This window comes from Delphinus delphis, chromosome 14, assembly GCF_949987515.2.
Source record: "Delphinus delphis chromosome 14, mDelDel1.2, whole genome shotgun sequence".
Classification (NCBI taxonomy): Eukaryota; Metazoa; Chordata; class Mammalia; order Artiodactyla; family Delphinidae; genus Delphinus; species Delphinus delphis.
In genome coordinates, this window is record NC_082696.1 from 68403672 (window position 1) to 68416061 (window position 12390).

The following is a 12390-nucleotide window of genomic DNA, read 5'->3' on the forward strand; positions in this document are numbered from 1 at the left end:
GGCTTGAGGATACGGAGAGGGCAAAGGGTAAGCTGGAACAAAGTGAGAGAGTGGCATGGATATATATACATTACCAAACGTAAAATAGATAGCTAGTGGGAAGCAGCCGCATAGCACAGGGAGATCAGCTTGGTGCTTTGTGACCACCTAGAGGGGTGGCATAGGGAGGGTGGGAGGGAGGGAGATGCCGGAGGGAGGAGATGTGGGGACATGTGTCTGTGTGTGGGTAATTCACTTTGTTATAGAGCTGAGGCTGAAACACCATTGTGGAGCAATTATACTCTAATAAAGATGTTAAAATAAATTAATTAATTAAAAAAATAAGTGTTAACATGGTGTAAATTGCACCCAGAATTACATTAAATAATTTATGCCAAGTAAACATGAGAGAGAAAAAAAAAGAACACTACTTAACACCATACACAAAAATAAACTCCAAATGGATTAAAGACTTAAATGTAATACCAAACACTATAAAACTTTTAGAGGAAAACATAGGAAAACACTCTTTGACATAAATCTCAGCAAGATCTTTTTTGACCCACCTTCCAGAGCAACAGAAATAACAAAAATAAACAAATGGGACTTAATTAAACTTAAAAGCTTTTGCACAGCAAAGGAAACCATAAACAAGACAAAAAGACAACCCTCAGAATGGGAGAAAGTATTTGCAAATGAAACAATAGTCAAAGGATTAATCTCCAAAATATACAAACTGCTCATGGAGCTCAATATCAAAAATACAAACAATCCAGTTAAAAAATGGGTGGAAAACCTACACAGACATTTCACCAAGGAAGACATACAGATGGCCAAGAGGCACATGAAAAACTGCTCAACATCACTAATTATTAGAGAAATGAAAATCAGAACTACAATGAGATATCACCTCACGCCGGTCAGAATGGCCATCATCAAAAAATCTAGAAACAAGAAATGCTGGAGAGGGTGTGGATAAAAGGGAACCATCTTGCATTGCTGGTGGGAATGTAAATTGATACAACCATTATGGAAAACAGTACGGAGCTTCCTTAAAAAACTACAAATAGAACTACCATACGACCCAGCAATCCCACTACTGGGCATATACCCTGAGAAAACCATAATTCAAAATGAGACATACACCACAATGTTCATTTCAGCACTGTTTACAATAGCCAGGTCATGGAAGCAACCTAAGTGTCCATCGACAGGTGAATGGATAAAGATGTGGCACATATATACAATGGAATATTACTCAGCCATAAAAAGAAAAGAAATTGAGTTATTTGTAGTGAGGTGGATGGACCTAGAGTCTGTCATACAGAGTGAAGTAAGTCAGAAAGAGAAAAACAAATACTGTATGCTAACACATATATACGGAATCTAAAAAAAAAAAAAGGTACTGATGAGTCTATTTGCAGGGCAGGAATCAAGAGGTAGACATAGAGAATGGACATGGGGTGGGAGGGCGAAGCTGGGGCAAATGAGAGTAGCACTGACATATATACACTAACGAATGTAAAATAGTTGGCTGGTGGGAAGCAGCTGCATAGCACAGGGAGATCAGCTGGGTGCTTTGCGATGACCTAGAGGGGTGGGATAGGGAGGGTGGGAGGGAGGCTCAAGAGGGAGGGGATATGGGGACATGTGTATACATATGGCTCATTTGCCTTGTTGTGCAACAGAAACAAGTATAGTATTGTGAAGCAATTATACTCCAATAAAGATCTATTAAAAAAATAGTAAAAAAAAAAATTTTGTGTAGCATATTTGAAGGTTGCTAAGAGAGTAGATCCTAATAGTCCTCATCTGAAGAAAAAAATTCAATAAATAATAATTAAATAATTATTTAAATAATATTAAATTATTAAATAATATTTAATCATTAAATATTAAATAATATCTAATCATTAGATGATGTGGTGAGCATTTTTATTAAGCAGATGCCCTTCAATATTCCCTCTATTTTTTCCTCAATGACCTTTCATCATCCAGCACACAAGCAAGATAATTACTGTTTTAATATAAAGATTTGAGTCTGTTCAACTTGAGACTGTCAATTCTGTATTTACTACACTAAGCTTCTAGTTTTCAAAATAAACAAATGACTGGCTTGTAGTCAGAAACTACTTATATCTAACTGACCTGCCTATGAGACACCTGCTTTTTAAAGGCAGTGTTTCTTACTTCAATTCATTTTGGCATTACATGAATAGTTTCTGAAACCCTAGTGGAAATATATCCTTCAGAGGAGAGGTCCAGTATTTCACTCCAGATTCCACTGAGAATATTAAATTTTTTTTTTCAGCTGAACAAAGTATCTTTTATTTGTGACATACAAGTACAACCAATGAGGGAATTCCTGGCAATCCAGTGGTTAGGACTCCATGGTCTCACTGCTGAGAGCTCGGGTTCAATCCCTGGTCAGGGAACTAACTAAAATCCCACAAGCCACACGGGGCAGCCAAAACAAACAAACAAAGAAAAAACAAAACAAAAAGCCCCCCAGGAAAACAAAAACAAAAAACCCCAAAAACCAAATACAGGACTTCCCTAGTGGCGCAGTGGTTAAGAATCTGCCTACCAATGCAGGGGACACGGGTTCAAGGCCTGGTCCGGGAAGATCCCACATGCCATGGAGCAACTAAGCCCATGTGCCACAACTGCTGAGCCTGTGCTCTACAGCCCGTGCTCCACAACAATAGAAGCCACCGCAATGAGAAGCCTGCGCACTGCATCGAAGAGTAGCCCCTGCTCACTGCAACTAGAGAAAGCCCACAAGCAGCAACGAAGACCCAATGCAGCCAAAAATAAATAAATAAATAGATGAAAACAAACAAAAAACAAATACAACCAATGCAAAAAGAGGTCATTTTCCCCCTTTTCTTCCAGTGATAACAAGTTGCTAAAGAAAAAAATATATATATCAAGAAGGAGTTTATATTCAAAGTTTCCTCTAAAAAAAACAAACCAGGAAGGGTTAAAAAAAGAACCATAAACATGTCATACACACATCTGACATCAACGAAAATAACCTGAAATACGGTAGATACAGCTAAAAAAAATCTCAAAATTAATATTTTAACATCCCCCAAAGAAACAAACAAAAAATCCTGGTACAAAAGGCCTGCTATGTTTCTCAAAACCAAGACATTGGGGAAATGGAGAAAGATTGATAGTTGAGAACTGAATGGGCTCAAAACCAACAACGGGGTGACCTGCAGGTCTCAGGCAGCCCCTCCCCCGACAGCAGCCCTTGGAGGCAGCTGGACCACCAGGGCCCAGCACAAAGCACCCATCTACCAGCGGGCTCGTTGCCAGGTACCCAGGGAGCAGAAAGAGAGAACGTACACTGAACTCACCTTATGTGGGATTTACGCTGGGTTCCCTTTCGGACACCTTTAGTGGGAGGCATCAGAAATCCATGATCTCTAAAAAAAAAAAAAAAAAGTTTACTTTAATAAACTTGTTTTGGTTTTTAATGGAAAAAAAGAAAAGAAATCCATGATCTAATACAGTAAATATTTATCATCCTGTGTCCTTTGAGAGACAGCAGGGATCAGAGGAAAATCTTTTCCTAAATATGCTTCTGTTGCCCCATGATTTTTGGAATGAGCCCTCCCATCCCCTCCCAGTCATTAAAATTCTTACCCTTGGGTAAAATCCCCTGGGAGCCAGCAGGGTAGGGGCAAAGGTGGGCTTATTCCTGTGTAAAGCTGCAAGGCCACGTCCACTGCTGGCTGGTCAAGAGCAACGCACAGCGCAGGGCTGGGCCGGGGGAAGGAGGCCGTGTGTACAGGGCCCCCCTGCACAGGCGGGAACGGGGGTGGGTGTGGAGGAGGCGAGGCGGGGGGCGGAGCGGGGGAGAAGCAGGAACAGCTCCCGGGAGATCTGCCAGCACGGGCGGCCCGAGAGAGGGCAGAGGGTGGGACGTGAGCAGACAGCGGTCAGAAGGACGGACAGGCCTCCTCGTGAGCAACCTCACGAAGGCAGAATCTTTGGGACACTCCCTAAAGCAGAGCTCAAGGTTGTCCAAGGGAAGGCATTAGGTGCTTCTTCCTGGATAAGGATTTGGTCATTTTCTTCCCTGGAAGGGGAACAAGGGAAGAGATCGCCCTAGAGATCAGGGCGAGTTTAAACTCTCTCTATCCCACGAGAGGAGAGGAAGACCTTCTCCTGACTCCCACCTGCTGCCACAGGTGATACTGGAAAGAAAAGCAGCTGTTTGGCCACTGAGAGGCGTTCCTGCTGCAGCCTGCGCTGCCAGCCAGGGCAGTGGCACTGGTGGCTCTGTGTGGCAGCGAGGGGCCAGGCTGGGGAGTGCGGGCAGAGGGGCCTGCTGCTGGCTGGAGGCTCTCTAAGCAGGCGGGGGGATGGGCGGGGCGGTGGGGAGGGATACCCACCTTCAGAGAGCTATCAGCGCCAAGACAGGAGAGGAAACAGCACTAAATATGCCAGGAAAGAGGGGCCATTTTGGGGGAAGACGAGGGGCTCCCTGATGTTATTCTCCCCTTGAGAGTAAGAACTTGGGTATCTGGGGTGGCGTGAGGGGCAGAAGCAGAAAGAGTGGTGAGAGGTGGCGGAGAAGAGCAGGCAGAGCCTCCGGCTGTTTTCTATGAAAGAAAAACTCGAGTCACTGCCATGAGATCAAGAGATTAAGGTCAGGATGTAGCCAAGTCCAAAAGCCCGGAGAAGCCATAGTCCCCGTGGTAGGCCCCATTCACACCTGGTCCTGGTCCTCTCAGCCCCTCACTGGCAGCAATGGAGTGAGGGAGACAGCCTTCCTCCCTGAGTCATCTGGTCCCCTGGCACAGCTCTGCTCTAACTGTGGATCCATAAAAGCACAGCCATAAGGAGCTCTCTCGCTTCTTTGTGTCGCGGCACCAAAGACCTTCCCAAGGTCTCCATCCGAGCATCCCATCCATGAAACGGGAGGCTTTCCGAAGCCTCTCTCTACGCCTAAAAGCCCAAATCTACACCGAGTCCATTCCTCTTTGGGAAGCAGCCAGACCCTGACCCAGGGGTCCAGAACTTTCAGAAAGGCGGGTATAAACACTCCATTGTCCAACTGTGAGCGTGTGCTGGTGGTGGTGGCGCCGGCGAGCTTCTCAAGCATTCCGCTGGAGGAAAGTCGAGGAACCCTACGCGGAAGGGTTCTCACTCTCGCGAGAGCCGAGAGCCGAGTGAGCGGGCGGCCACTATGAGAGCATGCGCCTTGTGCCCAGGCATCCACCGGCTCTTCCCACAGCATCCCGTGCACTCTGCTCCGTCCTGGCCTCCTGCTCTTCTAGGAGAGAGCGGGAGGGGCAGCGTGGCCCTCTCCTCCCCAAGGTTCTGTGCTCTCAGGGTGCAGCCTGGCACGGGGAGGGCTGAGGAGACCACAGCTCTGAGGGCACCTGGTAAGCGGCCTGAGGCCAGGGAGAGGACGGGCCTGAGAGAAGTGTTCTGGCTTGGGAGTGCAGGGACAGCAGCCACCAGAGTGCCCGCCCGCGTGGGAGTGCTGGCTGTCCCCAGACTTCGTCCTCCGGCTCGGGACCCCATTGGAGCAGCATCCGGACACGCTTGGGGGAGAGTCGTCGATTTCACATTGCAGCGCTTCTCTGAAGAACCTGTAGGCGCCACGATTGTGCTTACATACAGCTAACATAACTTCCTCTGTGTGCTGCTGGCCGTGATCTGCTGGATTGTATGAGGAGCTTGCCCAGGCCTTTCTGCCGCACCTTGCTCTCCATCTGGACTTCGTAGTGGTACAGGACTTCGTCCCTGCACACCACGTCAAACCGGAAGAGAGGAAGGGCGACATGGACCGAACTGTTTTTCCCAAGCGATTAGAGGTAATCCATCATTTCCTTGTGTTTCTCTCGGTCCTTCCAGCCCCAGTCGCGTCGCTCATACATGGTTTACATGTTGGTCAGGTTGAAGGCCCAAACAGTGACTGGCTCCAGGCCAGACACTCGCTTACATTCAATGAAGACATTTAACCCATTCCCATCATATTTCTTGAACGCTGGGAAAGCCTCTAAAGGGTCTCCAAGCCTAGTCTCTTAAAGCTCTTTTGTCTTTTAATTCCCCCAAATGCAACAAGCATAAAAACGGCAGGAAGGAAAACTTAGAAATAACACCATCTGTAGATTTTACTCTGAAAATGTTAAAAGGATCCTCCCCCAGCCTGTTTGTTTGCAATGAGTCTCCACTGTAGTTGTCAGTGTTTTTAACATCCAAGAATCTTATTGTTTTTTTTTAATTTTAACCGTCTTTTTTTGGTTTTAGCCAGTTTTTAAATTGAAGTATAATTTATCAGTTGTCACGTTTTTGCCTCCTCACTGATTGATGAGAAAAATAATTCAGTACGAGTTTTGGTATGGAGGTGGATTTCAGTCTGGAAATTTATTGGGAAGTCTATCCAAATGTCCTAAAGTTAAGCAAGAATAGTCATTAAATATGCAAAAATAAAAATATCATGTGGTAGGAATCAGAAAAAAATAGATGCCATAATAATTATAGCTATAATAGCATTAAAACAATGATTTTTATCAGTGACATAAACCAACGGTTTATTTTGGATGGGCTACAACTTAGTTTTATGGTTCTCCCTTGTTCAATTTTGGAATCTCTAGTACAAAAACTACAGATATCTGGGGGCTTTGATCCATGATGAAACCAAATAACTGTCCAATTTCTGTTGAGATGGATTGAAATTTGAATACTATTTTTGTGGCTATAGTATGCCACCTGCTTGGTGTATTAAAAAAAAAAAGAGAAAAACTCTTGTTCTGCTTGAAAGCTTTCATTGTTTCACTACATTTCAAGTAACTTTGCGAGTAAAAGATGCTGGACTTTGGTGCTTGTATTTCAACCATTAGGAATACATTGCAGAGATAGGACAGCTGAATATTAGTAAAACCCAGCTGGTGAAAATTATTGCACTCCCATTCTCCCATTTATGAGACAATTTCTTAAATCTCTGAATTGGTTTCCAGACTGCAATCCCATAATCCCATTGTGTTTAGGAAAAAATGAAAGATCTAGCAGTGGCCAATTTAAAAAAGGGATCATTGGAGTTGAAGGCAAGGGGTGAGGAAAATGGTAGGCTATTATTTGAAATCTCATGGTGTGTCAGTTAGCTCTTACTGAATAACAAATCACCCCAAAACTTAGTGGTTTAAGACAACAGCCATTTATTTGATTCTTGTTTCTTTGCATCGGGAGTTGGAATGCACAGGGTGATTCTTCTGGTTTAGGCTGGCTCTCACTTACTGGCAGATAAAAGACTGCAGTTAGCTGTTGGTCAGCTCTGCTTTCGGGGGTGGGGGTAGCTCTTGGCTTGGGTGGCAAGGCTGACTGGACCACATGCCTTTAGTCATCGATAGGTTTGCTTGGGCTTCTTCATATGGTGGTGGTGGTGGTGGTGGTGGTGGTGGTGGTGGTGGTGGTGGTCTGAGGGGAAGCCCCAAAGCACAAGTGTTTTTCAGTCCTTGCATCATGTTTGCTAGCATCTTGTTGGTTAAACATGCCTTATGGCCAAGTTCAGAGTCAAGTTTGAGGGCGCTCAAACTTCCATGACAAAGAGGGTATGAATACAAAGAGATGAAGCATGTGTGGCCATTTTTCCAACCTACTGCATATGGTTTATTGAGTAAGATAAACCATTGAATTACGTGGGGAATCCTGACTGTATAATTTTGGCACAACTCAAAATCTGTCATGTAAAAAAATGTTTTGGAGATTTGGTCAAAGACAGGTTATGTTCAGCTAAAATTAATACTTTGTCCAAAAACTTTTGGGAACGTCGTTTGGCTGATCAGACATCATGAAATTCAGTCCGAAGGGGTTATGAGCTCTCTCTGCTCAGAATCACTGTAGTCTGTATTAGAAAATGCTGAGAATTGCTGCTTGGGTTCTAGAATGGCTATTTTAGATAATTCAGTGCAACCCATCCTATCCTTTTGTGTGTAGAATTTTATTAAAAGTATGTATTTTTAGCTTATATGCTTAACGTGTGTATAATTATAGCACAGATGAGTTTTAGTGAAGCAGTAGTCGTAAAGGCAAGTTAGAATACAATATTGTAGTTCTCAAGGGTTGAGAATTATTGATTCAGAGAGCTGAAAGAGGCATTTTTCCATCACTGCCTAATATTAGAGTGAGGCCAGAGTGTGACCCCTATCACTCACTTTTGGAAAGGGGCAGAAACTGCTCCTAGGTGATAGGATTCATCTAAAAAATAAAATACAATCATATTCCCCACCCCATCTATTCTAGCCCACTCTACCCAAAATTTTGCTTTAGTATTTCAGGAAGTTCAAGAGGTTTGAATTTATTTGGTTTTAAGAAAAGAAACTGATTTAGTTCTTATCATCTAAATAATTAGCACCAATGTACATAAACTAAAGTTAAACTGTTTTCCAGTTAGTATGTCAAATAAGAGCTTTCTTTTCTGCATTAAAACTTCCCTAAGTGACTCTCTTTGACTACTGCCCAGTGACTCTTTCCATCTCTTTTAAGGAATTTGTCAATTTTCAACCCTCTTTTTATGTTTCTTTCTTGTTGTCACATACCTGTTGCTCCAGAATTGGTTTGTGATGTCAAGCATGAATAGAATGCTAGATGCAGCACAGCCTCAGTAATTAGCATTACTTCAGAGGAGTGATTTGAAGCAGTGAAAGGTTTGAATTCAAGCTACTCTGAAGAAAAAAAAATTTATCGAATGATGTTTCCACACTCTGTTGAGCTCTTTGGATGTTTAAAAAAACAGTGAAAGTCAGCGGTACCTGACTTGAAGGAATTGGCACTCCATTTCAAAACCTGCTTATGAAAAAAAAAAAGAGACTAGGAAGGAAAACTGTACTGCATAGCTACAGTGGGTGGAATGGATCTTGAAATTCAGAGATGAGCAACTCCATAAAAATTACTAGGAAAATTAGTCTTTCTTCAAGGAAGCGGGACTTGAGTGAAACTTATAGGAAGTGGAAATTCTCAAAATGAAAGTGAGGAATTGAGACCCTAAATCATAGCTGTTGGAGCCCTAAGGTTGGGAAGCATCTCTGTTTCCTAGATTCTGCTTTTAGAATTCATTCCAAGATCCTGAAGTGCTAAGGACAGAAGGGGCAAGCCAGCCCTGCAAGCCAGGGTCAAACTAGCATGGGATGTCCAAGGGCCAGAAGAAGAAGAGGTTATACTAGGGAATAATTGGAGCCAGTGCTGGGTACATAAATAGAGCTGGATTAAGGAGGGCCTTGATTATCCAAATGAGGATCTTGAGTGTGATTTGTATACAGTAGAGACTCAGAATTGTTTGAAAAGAAATATATATATTTAATGTTAAATATATATTTAGTATTAGAGCACTGAACTTACAGTTATTTGACTGAAGATGGGCAAGGAGTACCTGAAGGGGGAGCCCACAAACTGCTTTTACGACCAGATAACGGTAATTAGTAACCAGCTCATTATTTATATACCAATGGCAGCAGTTGAAATTTTTTCCCTATTGGTTCCCCAATTCTGCAATCTTGTTAACAGTTGCAATTGCCTCAGTAATATTTTTTGCATATATGGTACCACTGGAAGCTTCAGATTCCCCAGTTCAAACAACGCCAACTTCAAATTAGTGGTATCTAACTCAATAAACCATTACTTATGTTGAATGGTTATCTTAGAACTCTGAAGAGCTAGACAATAGAAATTATGCATTTTGATCTCAGGCTGTCTTAACATTAATCAGTGTGCTGTTATTACCAAAAAGGTAGTGTTATAGACAGAATTGTGTTTTCCTCTTCCCCAAATTCATATGTTGAAGCCCTAACCCTTAAAGTGACTGTATTTTGGAGGGCTTTTTGGGAGATAATTAAAGTTAAAAGAGGTCATAGGGGTGGGGCCATGATCCGGTAGGATCGATGTCTTTATAAGAAGAGAAAGAGACACCTAAGAACTCTCTCTGTGTGAGCAGAGAGGAAAGCCATTGAGGACATGGTGAGAAGGGGACCATCTACAGGTTGGGGAGAGAGATCTCACCAGAAACTGAATTTTCCAATGCCTGGTCTTGGACCTCTAGCCTCCAGAACTGTGGGAAAATAAATTTCTGTTGTTTAAGCCACCCAGTCTTTGGTGCTTTGTTATGGCACCCTGAGCAGACTAATACAGACAGTCACCCTGAAAATGAAGGACATTAGGCATGTGTGCTGGGGCTTACAGCTGCTTAATATGCCTTCTTGTCCATAACCGATTTCTAGGCATAGGAAGCATCTAGGGTTGCAGGTTTCCATTAGAATTACTTTAAAGAATGTGAGGTTCCAGATCTTGACTTTGTCATCCTCGTGTACATACAGCTCTCAAGTGTCAGGGGATCATTTCTTGACAAAACCTTAGCAAGGGCTATTGTAAATTTTGATCATGGGTGAGAAATTCATGAGAAAATTTCTCTGAGGAAGACTGCACTTTTGTGCAGATGAGAGTAGTTATGTTTCCTAAAACAGAGTATTGATTCACAGGTTCTAATTTAAGTTGGTGAGTGACTGATCTCTTGACAATGCAGGACTGACACATCTATTTGTGTAGTGAGTAGATTGCCATTTGGCTGATGGGCGTTATTTGATACTATGCCAACAAGCCCTTTCTCCTGAACAGACCTGCGTTGCAATTTGCATTTTGTATAATAGTTGGTTTCTAGGGAGAATCAATATGATTTTGAAAGGTGATTCTCACCTACGTTTCCTAGCAGTCTTTCAGGTTTTCCATTCCCTTAAAAATCAATTTGTGCGATTCTAAGGTTAAAGCTTTCTGTCAGAAACTATTTGTGCCACAGGAGGCATAGTAATAATATTGCCTCCCTCCCTCCCTTTCAAAATGCTACCTGTTTTAATCTCTTGGTAATACAAAAAAATCTATTAATTCAAGCAGAACCTATTAAGATGTCTTGTTTTCAGTGTTTTAAAAAATGTTGTTTTAGGGGCTTCCCTGGTGGTTCAGTGGTTAAGAATCCGCCTGCCAGTGCAGGGGACACGGGTTCGAGCCCTGGTCTGGGAAGATCCCACATGCCACGGAGCAACTAAGCCCATGTGCCACAACTACTGAGCCTTTGTGCCACAACTACTGAAGCCCGTGTGCCTAGAGCCCGTGCTCTGCAACAAGAGAAGCCACTGCAATGAGAAGCCCGTGCACCACAACGAAGAGTAGCCCCCGCTCACCGCGACTAGAGAAAGCTTGCGTGCAGCAACGAAGACCCAACGCAGCCAAAAATAGATAAATAAAAAATGTTGTTTTAGTAGGATACTTACTGTAGTTTCAAGATCAGTTCTGGTCATTTGGAACTGAAGCAATTCTGCCTTACCCGGTGTGATTGCAGCCCGGAATTGGTGTTCTCTGTCATAACCAGATTATGCCTAAATGCTGGTTCTTTACCTCATGGCTCATTTTATGGACTTTTCAGACAGCCTTCCTGCTCCCTGGCCGAGAGGCTTCAACATTTCCTGAAGTTGGCTATGTGTGCCCTGGCTGACCCCTTTCAGCCTCTTTCTGCATGGCTCACCCCATCTCTCCAGCCATCCCCTGAGACAGGGTCCCTCAGAGGTCACTCAAGCCTATCTTCTGCTGTGCCCACTCTAGCCCTTAGGAAACATGTCCCCTCCACCCACTGTGGGTGCAAGCGCAGCTTTCTTCATCCCAGCCTTCTCTTCTTGCCCTGCAGTCCAAAGGCATTCCAGCCAGCTTCTCTCTGTAAGATCTTCCAGATAAGAGCAGGCCCCAGTGTCTGCACTCTCCATCCGCAGAGGACATGGGTTAAACTCTTTCCCAGGTGCCAGGCAGACTAACAAACACCTGCCTCTCAGCAAACATCCCCCTGGGGCGCCCTCCTCTGAGGTCCACCCTTCATCCTCCATTCTGTCTGAGTAGTTCTCTGGAAGCTCTGTCCTTTGGCTGAGGGTGGGAGTGGGGACTCCTCTAACAGGTTGGGGTGGGAATATAACACTGACAGTTCTGTTCAAAGACCTCACCAATAACCTCAAGTAATTTCTTAGTTTCCTTTCCAATATCCTGGCGATTGGTGAGGTGTAAAGGATTATAGTTTTCAGCTTTTTGGATGCTTCTTAGCCAGTCCTGAATGTGTATTTGGCACTTCTCTTTAGAATGTAGGGACATATGACACCTATTCATTTCAGCTGAGATTAGGAAAAGTCCCATTTAACATTCTATTATAAGAAGAATGATTGGAATTGAGAAGCGGAGGGAATCAACATAAGACTGATCACGATGAAATCTAAATATAAGCCATCAGCAACTTATAATCAAGGTAGAAAAGCAGGACAGAAAAATATGTTTTATAATTGTGAGCATTGCAATGCATGATACTAGGGACAACTAAGAACAGATAATAAATACACCATATGTTACCTAGGCCCCTATTTTGAG

At 43.4% G+C, this 12390-nt stretch overlaps 1 pseudogene; it reads right to left on the reverse strand.

Annotated features, from left to right (window-relative positions):
* Window positions 1-5269: 5269 nt before the first annotated feature.
* Window positions 5270-8575, reverse strand: LOC132437171 (N-alpha-acetyltransferase 40-like; annotated as a pseudogene).
* Between the last annotated feature and the right edge of the window lie 3815 nt (window positions 8576-12390).